This window comes from Bos grunniens, chromosome 4 (genome assembly GCF_055505025.1).
Source record: "Bos grunniens cultivar Pamir isolate PY7600 chromosome 4, Bosgru_T2T1.0, whole genome shotgun sequence".
Taxonomy (NCBI): Eukaryota; Metazoa; Chordata; class Mammalia; order Artiodactyla; family Bovidae; genus Bos; species Bos grunniens.
Genome location: NC_141168.1, coordinates 64,999,756 through 65,009,582, shown reverse-complemented (window position 1 = coordinate 65,009,582; position 9,827 = coordinate 64,999,756). Strand labels below are relative to the sequence as shown.

At 34.8% G+C, this 9,827-nt stretch overlaps 1 long non-coding RNA gene across 1 annotated transcript; it reads right to left on the bottom strand.

Annotated features, from left to right (window-relative positions):
• Positions 1-2,719: 2,719 nt before the first annotated feature.
• LOC147374273 (uncharacterized) lies at positions 2,720-7,183 on the bottom strand. The gene is made up of 2 exons (XR_015162578.1): positions 7,045-7,183; positions 2,720-5,144 (listed from the first exon to the last, which is right to left on the bottom strand). It is a non-coding gene; the product is annotated as an uncharacterized LOC147374273 (long non-coding RNA).
• Between the last annotated feature and the right edge of the window lie 2,644 nt (positions 7,184-9,827).

Genomic DNA, 9,827 nt, shown 5'->3' with positions numbered 1-9,827 from the left:
GGGCAAGAAATATGTCATATTCATGTGTTTATCAGCTACAGAGTTTTATGATACCTTGTATATAGGTTGCTCTAATTTTTAAAAATCAATTTTGTTGGAAGGTTGAAAAGCCAGACATAGAACAACTGCCTTCTGAAGACCTAAGCAACACAGTAGAGTGGCTCAGAGCAGCAGCCTGGGCAGTCAGCTGCTTGATTTTATACCTCAGCCTTACTATCTGAGTGTTTAATCATGTGCCAGGAATGATCTTATATATATTATCTCACTAAATCCTCACAAGAACCATAATAACATATGAAGAAACACAGGCACAGTAATGAGATATAAATCACCCAGAGTCACACAGCTAGTCAATACTTTTTCTATTTCACCTAAGAGTTATTTTGGAAAATTTTTTTAATTTTATATTTATTCTTCTCAAGGTTTGAAGTGTTAATTTTTTAATTGTTATTTAGTTTCTTAATTGCTTAAAAATAAATTTCCTTATTTATTTCTTTTTTTGTCATGAACTTCTAATTGTTACTGCATTGTGATCAGAAAGTATAGCTGCACTCTTCCCAATCCAAAGCATCTATTAAGGTTTCTTTGTGGATTAATGTATGGTTATCTTTGTAAATGTTTTATAGCATTTAAACTATTTGGCTTCCTTTAGAAAGGCATTAAGTATGATACATTCTACTAATGAATATATTTATAAAAACTGTTCAAATTCATTTTGTCTATTTTCCAATATTCCTGTTCTGTCTGGCCCAAATAACCAATGTAATACGTAGCTCTCTACAAATGAGAACACAATTGTTATCACTATTTAAATAAAAGCTATATAATAAGATAAGGGCAAAAAGATTAATGATGCACTAATAAGAGAATTTAAAAAAAGAAAACAAAACTACACATTTGCTAATTCCTCATCTATTATAAGAAGAAATCAATATGTATCATTTTATTCCTCAAGCTGTAAGATGAGAATATTTGTATTAATGGGGATGATTACTAGTAGACATAAAAATATGCTTCAGTATATACTTTCAAGTTACTGGTATGTGACAAAGGAGTTGGGAGCGGGTACAAAGGAGACAGATATTACATATCAACAGAAAGGAAACAGAACACAGCAAGAAAGCCAAAAATAAGATACCTAAATAAACATGAATATAAGAGAATTAAGTTCAAATATCTATCATAGCAATAAAGGTAAGTGAGATAAAAACCACTTTTTAAAAGAAATTGACTCATACATTGAGAAGAGATAAAAGAAACAATAAGTCCCAAAAATATGCTGTACACAAGATGATATCTAAGACACTATAATTCATAGCATGAATATAAAAGAGTGGGCAAAGGAAAACCAGAAGTATAAAAACAAAAAGTGTTTGTTTTGTTTGACAAACCAATGTTTGCCAAAAGTGAACACAATATATAGAACATTAAACAAAAACAGAGTTGCTCTTTTTTGATGAAGGATTTTTTGTTTAGGTAAGTTTCTTAGCGAGAATATATAGATGATATATTTTAAGGTTCCTTGAATATTTAAATTTATTTTTAGGTTAATTCCATACATGAATGAAAACATGGCTAATATGAAATACTAGGGGTACATTAATTTACCCTTATCAACTCTTTATGTATTGCTCAGTTGACTACTGGTATCTAAAGTCCCCAGGAGAATACTGAAGCTAGCTTGATTTTTTATATAACACTTTTGAATGAAGTGTTTCTTCTGATTGGATATTTAATATTAACAGCATAATATATACCTGGCATACATTGCTGCCTTTAATTCTTGTAGCAACTCTGTGATATTTGAGATTCACTGAAACACATTCAAAGTTATCAGCTGGTCTTAGTGATGATGAAGAAGGCAGACACTATGATACTTTGAATAAACTGCCCCCAAACTGTTCCACTTATACAGTACTTTCTGAGACAAATTCCAAGGAATTTGCTAAAACCCTGTTGCTGATATAAAGATCTTCCTGACACTGCATTTTATCAGAGCCCATAATACTAATATCAAGCATATATCAATATATCATGATAAGACTTAGGACATACTATCTCAAAAACAAGTTTTCACCTACAAGTTAATTCTTCCACAGATTTTTTTCACACTTTAAAATACTTTTATATACTTAAACACACAGAAAATTTTAGTATAAGATAATCAATACTCACATAATCACAACCCAGAATTAATAATACGCTAATAACTGTTTACTATCTTTGCTTTATATTTCTCTTTGCTGCTACTGCTAAGTCGATTCAGTTGTATCCAACTGTTTGTGACCCCATAGATGGCAGCCCACCAGGCTCCCCTGTCCCTGGGATTCTCCAGGCAAGAACACTGGAGTGCGTTGCCATTGCCTTCTCCAATGCATGAAAGTGAAATCGCTCAGTCGTGTCGGGCTCTTAGCAACCCCATGGACTGCAGCCCACCAGGCTCCTTCGTCCATGGGATTTTCCAGGCAAGAGTACTGGAGTGGGGTGCCATTGCCTTCTCCGATATTTCTCTTTAACTATTGTTAAAAAAAAAACTACTCATTCCAGACTTTGAGTCTTTCTTCGAGTCATTCTGCTTCCTTTCATCTCAGAGAAAACTATCCAACTCATCTAGGTTTCTATACTTTCTTATATTCATTACCATATTAAATTTGCATTGCAGAAGATTGATTTATATATATATATATAATAGTCATGCTGTACTTTGTAAAGACAACACTTTATTTTTTTTTAATCTATCAGATTTGAAATATTTTAACACACTTAAAAAGCAAGTTCAGGCTTTCTCTGCATCTATTGAGACCTAGATGTCCATCAGCAGATGAATGGATAAGAAAGCTATGGTACGTATACACAATGGAGTATTACTCAGCCATTAAAAAGAATTCATTTGAATCAGTTCTAATGAGATGGATGAAACTGGAGCCTATTATACAGAGTGAAGTAAGCCAGAAAGAAAAACACCAATACAGTATACTAACACATATATATGGAATTTAGAAAGATGGTAACAATAACCCTGTATACGAGACAGCAAAAGAGACACTGATGTATAGAACAGTCTTATGGACTCTGTGGGAGAGGGAGAGGGTGGGAAGATTTGGGAGAATGGCACTGAAACATGTATACTATCATGTATGAAACGAGTCGCCAGTCCAGGTTCGATGCACGATACTGGATGCTTGGGGCTGGTGCACTGGGACGACCCAGAGGGATGGTATGGGGAGGGAGGAGGGAGGAGGGTTCAGGATGGGGAACACATGTATACCTGTGGCGGATTCATTTTGATATTTGGAAAAACTAATACAATATTGTAAAGTTTAAAAATAAAATAAAATTTTAAAAAAATAAAAGAGAAAAAGAGAAAAAAAAAAGCAAGTTCATTAATCTCTGAGTACCTGAGAAAAACATGGGTTCTCTATTTGCTGTAGTCAAGAGCCATATGTATTAGGTCTTTTATATCTATTAGATCAAGCTTGTTAATTGAATTCTTCAGACTTTCTGTACCTTGAAAATTTTTTTGTCTCCTTGATTTACTAGTTACTAAAAAGGCATGCGCAAATCTCCTGCCATAACTATGGATTAGTCAAATTCTTTTTATAATTCTGTCAATTTTTTCTTTAAATATACACTTTTAAACAATTTTTTCCCTTGTGAAAAAAACTTTTAAGACTTACTCTCTTAGCAACTTTCAAATATACAATACAGTATTGTTAACTATCATCACCATGCTGTATATTACATCCCCAGGTCTTATTTATTTTAAACTGGAAGTTTGTACCTTTTGAACACCTTCACCTTTTCAATATTTAATACTAAAATATTTAAATATGCTTCAAATATTTTGAAGCCATGATATATAAAGTTTAATTTTATTCTTTATTGATAGAAGAGTCTTTTTACTTTGTATGTGACACCCCTTTTTGTCCCTATTAATAATTCACATGTTAAAACTTTTTTATTAATCAAAATATTTATTTGGCTGTTACTTCCTGGTATGTTTTTTTCCCCAAAATGTATCTTACATATCTGGGTCACTATATAATATTTTGTGTCTAGTACAAATGGAATATATCTACAAAAGGTCTGAAAAATTTGAGTCTCCCTTTTACATATGTGAATTTAATCTATTTTTATAATGATTTATGGTATGTCTTATCCTATCTCCACCATCTTCTTTTGTGTTTTATTTTAATAATGATTTTTATTTGCTTCATTCTTTTTCTGCACTTGTACTGAATTACACGTTTCTTCTTTATTGTTCCCCTTCATTTTTATTGATTAGAAATAGATTTAGTAATATATTTGTTTTTATTTGTCCGTCTCAGACTGAGCGACTGAACTGGACTGAACTGAAACAATTCTTTCAGTCTGTTTCATAAATCTGAAATTTCATTTTATCAAACCTGTTTTCAAACATTTTTTTCTCTCCAACTCTCTATTAATTTATAACTCATATATAGGTCTTCTCACTCCATATTCCCATGTCTTTTCATTTCTTCTTCCTATTTTCCAACACTTAATTTTTCTGTGTTGTATTCTAAATATCTTCCTCTCTTCAACTATAGCTAGTCTTTTCTTTGTCATATATATTATTATTTTAATTTCAAAAATCACGCATGTTTAATTTCTGAAATTTATATTTTGGTATTTTAAATTTTCCCTATACTTTTTCCATAATGTTCTGATTTTGTCTAATAATTGATTTTTTTTTATTATTTTTAACACATGGAAAATAACCCTTTGGTTATTTCATACAGATTTTTCTTGGCATTTAAACCAAGCCATTTTGTACATATGTTATCATTTTGCACATATGCTATCATTTCTTCCTATTATATATTATTATGTTTTGTGATGTCATTCCCTGAGTGCTATTTCCTGGGATATCTATGGGGAAAAATAGTCTCCTACATTTATCTGAAAAAGACTTCATATTTAGAATGTGTAAAAAACTGTATACATCAAAATAAGACAAAAAAAGACACCAAATTTTTAAGAATTAACTATACAAAACATGATATATAAGTGGCCAATAAACAAGAAAGCATCATTACTCACAGTTGCTGCAGCTAGAGGTCTATGAGGCACATCTAATGCCTGCCACAGTTCACCACTTATGTCACTTCCACAGGCAATTCTTCCTGAGGAGAAATACAAAAAAAGAAAGTTAATGGTATGAACCACATCCCTGTAAAACCAATAATCTCAGGGCCATATTGCCATGCATGCTCTTCTTTATATGGTATTCATTCTAAATTACCTCACCTGTAGCTATCACTTCTGTTGGCCTAAGTGATGGGGTGATGCAAACTTTCAAAAAAGGTCATTAATGGAAAGAAATGACAATCCAACAGAATGGGAGGCAATATTCTCAATACATGAAACTGACAAGGCTTATATTAACAATATATAAAGAAATTTACAAACTAATAAGAAAAAGACAGATAACTCAATAATAAAGTAACATACTTCAATCAAATACTTTTTTTTAAAAAAGGCATACACCCCAAAGGCCAATCAGTCAGTTCAGCTCAGTCACTCAGTCATGTCCAATTCTTCACAACCCCATGGACTGCAGCATGCCAGGCTTCCCTGTCCATCACCAACTCCCAGAGCTTACTCAAACTCATGTCCATTGAGTCAGTGATACTATCCAGTCATCTCATTCTCTGTTGTCCCCTTCTCCTCCTGCCTTCAATCTTTCCCAGCATCACGGTCTTTTCCAATGAGTCAGTTGTTTTCATCAGGTGGCCAAAAATTTGGAGCTTCAGCTTTAGCATCAGTCCTCCCAATGAATATTCAGGACTTATTTCCTTTAGGATGGACTGGTTGAATCTCCTTGCAGTCCAAGGGACTCTCAGGAGTCCTCTCCAACACCGCAGTTCAAAAGCACCAATTCTTCGGCGCTCAGATTTCTTCATGGTTCAACTCTCACATCCATACATGACTACTGGAAAAACCATAACTTTAACTAGATGGACTTTTGTTGGCAAAGTAATGTCTCTGCTTTTTAATATGCTGTCTAGGTTGGTTATTGCTTTTCTTCCAAGGAGCAAGCATCCTTTAATTTCATAACTGCAATCACCATCTGCAGTGACTTTGGAGCCCCCAAAAACAAAGTCTCTCACAGTTTCCATTATTTCCCCGTCTATTTGCAATGAAGTGATGGGACCGGATGCCATGAACTTAGTTTCTGAATGTTGAGTTTTAAGCCAACTTTTTCACTCTCCTCTTTCACCTTCATCAAGAGGCTCTTTAGTTCTTCTTCACTTTCTGCCATAAAGGTGGTGTCATCTGAATATCCGAGGTTATTGATATATCTCCCGGCAAACTTGATTCCAGCTTGTGATTTATCCAGCCTGGTATTCTGCATGATGTACTCTGCACATAAGTTAAATAAGCAGGGTGACAATAAACAGCCTTGACCTACTCTTTTCCCAATTTGGAACCAGTCTGTTGTTCCAGGTACAATAAACATGTATTTGTTGTTCCAAAGGCCAATAAATATATGAAAAAGTAATCAACTCTTTAGTCATTAGAAGAATTAAAATTAAGTGTACTATGAGATACCACTCCCCACATACCAATAAGACTAAAATGAAAATAACAGACATTGCCAAGGATTAATGGCACTGCGGAGCAACTGGAACACTCCTACACTGCTGATGGAAGTATAAATTGGTACAGCCACTATGGGAAACTTTCTAGCAGTATCTATTAATACTGATCTTTTAAGTCTACTTTCAGGTATATATTCAACAGAAATGATACATATTTTTCCTAAAACATATCATAGTGTAACTATCTATAATAGCCCCAAACTGAAAAAAAATATCCATCATAATACAATGGATAAATAAATAAAGTCATATTTTTATATGTGCTATTTCAGTTATTCACTGTTGTTTAGCAAACTACCCTAGAACTTAGTGGCTTCAACCACGATTTATTATTTTTGAAAATTTTGTAGGTTGGCCAGGAGGTTCTTCTACTAGTCTCATCTAGATTCACTCATGTGGTTACAGTCATCTGATGTCTCACCTGAATCTGTAGGTCCCAGATGGCCTCTGGAACATGGTTCTGGTTGTCAGTGGGTAACCTCTACTCTCCCATCATGGATAGACTTTCATCTACAGTAGGCTACTTTAGGCTTCTTCACAGCATGGTAATAAAAGGACCTAAGAAGGCAAGAGAGAAATCTGCAAGTGTTCTTAGGGCTAAGCCCTAGAACTTACATAACATAATTTCCACCACAAACTATGCCAAAGCATTTATAAGACGAGCTCAGATTTAAGACACTGAAGGAATAGTCTCCTTTTTGTAAAGGAGAAGCAGCAATAACACATTGCAGAGGGGCATGAACACAGAGAGGCCTGATTTATTGGGAGCCATCGTTACAGCAATCTACCACAACCAATATACAGCAATGAAAATGAATCAATTACTGCTGTAAGCAACAACAGGGATGAACTTCACAATGTTGAGCAAATGATGCAAGTCACAAATATATATAACTTGTTACATTTATATAAAATGCAAAAATCTGCAAAACAAATACATGAAAGAGTCCAACAAATATATCTGTGGTGCTATTGATGTTTTATTCCTTGACCTATGTAGTCATCACATGTGAATTTTTACTTGTGATCATTTATTGTTTTGTTCTTTTGATTTCTGTAATTTTCTATACATTTGTTATACTTCAGGAGAAATTTTATAGACCAAAATAATAACAAAAAAAAAGCATTTTTAAAATAATGGACACAAATATTCTTTAATACCATTCAGGTAGTCCTAAAATATGAACTGATGGATTATTCATTTTACTGCAGCAAGACTGAGAAAGAGTCGAAGGCTGTGGGAGTCAGTCTTGGGGAAATTTGTCTCTATTCTCTTTCTACCTTATTTTGCTTAAGCCTCTACATTAAGGATCAGTTTCCTGGTCATCACTTCTTTTTGACATGATTATTTTCCTCTGCTCACACTCCTCCATTTACTACTGCTGATCCTGGCTAAGGTAATTATTTCTAGGAGATTATTTCTTATGTCTTCTTGTTTATCTACCTTAGATAGTGTTCTAGTCCCAGAACTTCAGTCCTGCTTATCTAAGGAAGTAAAGAATATTTTTCATATTTTTCCTGGCAAGTCAGGTCATTTAACTCTGCTAAGCCCCAGATAATCATGATGGTGTGATCACTCACCTAAGCAACAACAGTCAGACATCCTGTAGTGTGAAGTCATCTGGGCCTTAGGAAGCATCAGTACAAACAAAGCTAGTGGAGGTGATGGAATTCCAGCTGAGCTATTTCAAATCCTAAAAGAAGATGCTGTGAAAGTGCTGCAGTCAATATGCCAACAAATTTGGAAAACTCAGCAGTGGCCACAAGACTGGAAAAACGTCAGTTTTCATTCCAATCCCAAGGAAAGGTAATGCCAAAGAATATTTAAACTACCGCACAACTGTACTCATCTCACACACTAGAAAAGTAATGCTCAAAATTTGCCAAGCCAGGCTTCAACAGTATGTGAACCGAGAACTTCAGATGTTCAAGTTGAATTTAGAAAAGGCAGAGGAAAAAGAGATCAAATTGCCAACCTCCATTGGATCATAGAAAAAGCAAAAGAATTCCAGAAGAACATCTCCTTCTGTTTCATTGACTACGCTAAAGCCTTTAAATGTGTGGATCACAACAAACTGTGGAAAATTCTTCAGGAGATGGGAATATCAGACTAACCTTACCTGCCTCCTGAAAAATCTGTTTGCAGGTCAAGAAGCAACAGTTAGAATCGGACATGGAACAATTGACTGGTTTAAAATTGGGAAAAGGAGTACGACAAGACTGTATATGGTCACCCTGATTATTTAACTTATATGCAGAGTATATCATGTGAAATGCTGGGCTGGATGAAGCACAAGCTGTAATCAAGATTGCTGGGAGAAATATCAATAACCTCAGATATGCAGATGATACCACACTTATGGCAGAAAGTGAAGAGGAACTTAAGAGCCTCTTGATGAGGGTGAAAGAGGAGAATGAAAAAGCTGGCTTGAAGCTCAACATTCAAAAAAGAAGATCATGGCATCTGGTCCCACCACTTTATGGTGAATAGATGAGGAAACAACAGAAACAGTGACAGACTATTTTCTTGGGCTCCAAAATCACTGCAGATGGTTACTGCAGCCATGAAATTAAAAGACACTTGCTCCTTGGAAGACAAGCTATGACCAACCTAGACAGCATACTAAAAAGCAAAGACATTACTTTGCCAACAAAGGTCCATCTAGTCAAAGCTATGGTTTTTCCAGTAGTCACGCATGGATGTGAGAGTTGGACTATAAAGAAAGCTCAGCGCTGAAGAATTGATGCTTTTGAACTGTGGTGTTGGAGAACACTCTTGAGAGTCCCTTGGACTGCAAGGAGATCAAATCAGTCAATCCTAAAGGAAATCAGCCTTGAATATCATTGGAAGGACTAATGCTAAAGCTGAAGCTCCAATATTTTAGCCACCTGATGCAAAGAACTAACTCATTGGAAAAGCCTCTAATGTTGGGAAAGATTGAAGGCAGGAGAAGGGGATGACAGAGGATGAGATGGTTGGATGGTATCACCGACTCGATGGACATGAGTTTGAGCAATCTCTGGGAATTTTTGATGGACAGGGAAGCCTGGCGTACTGCAGTCCATGGGGTCGCAAAGAGTCAGACATGACTGAGCAACTGAAATGATTGACACTTCATGATTTCAATGAGATTTAAATGTGATTTAAATGAAATTTTCCAGAGGTTCCCCCATTTAGTTTGCTACCATATTGAGTCACTTTTC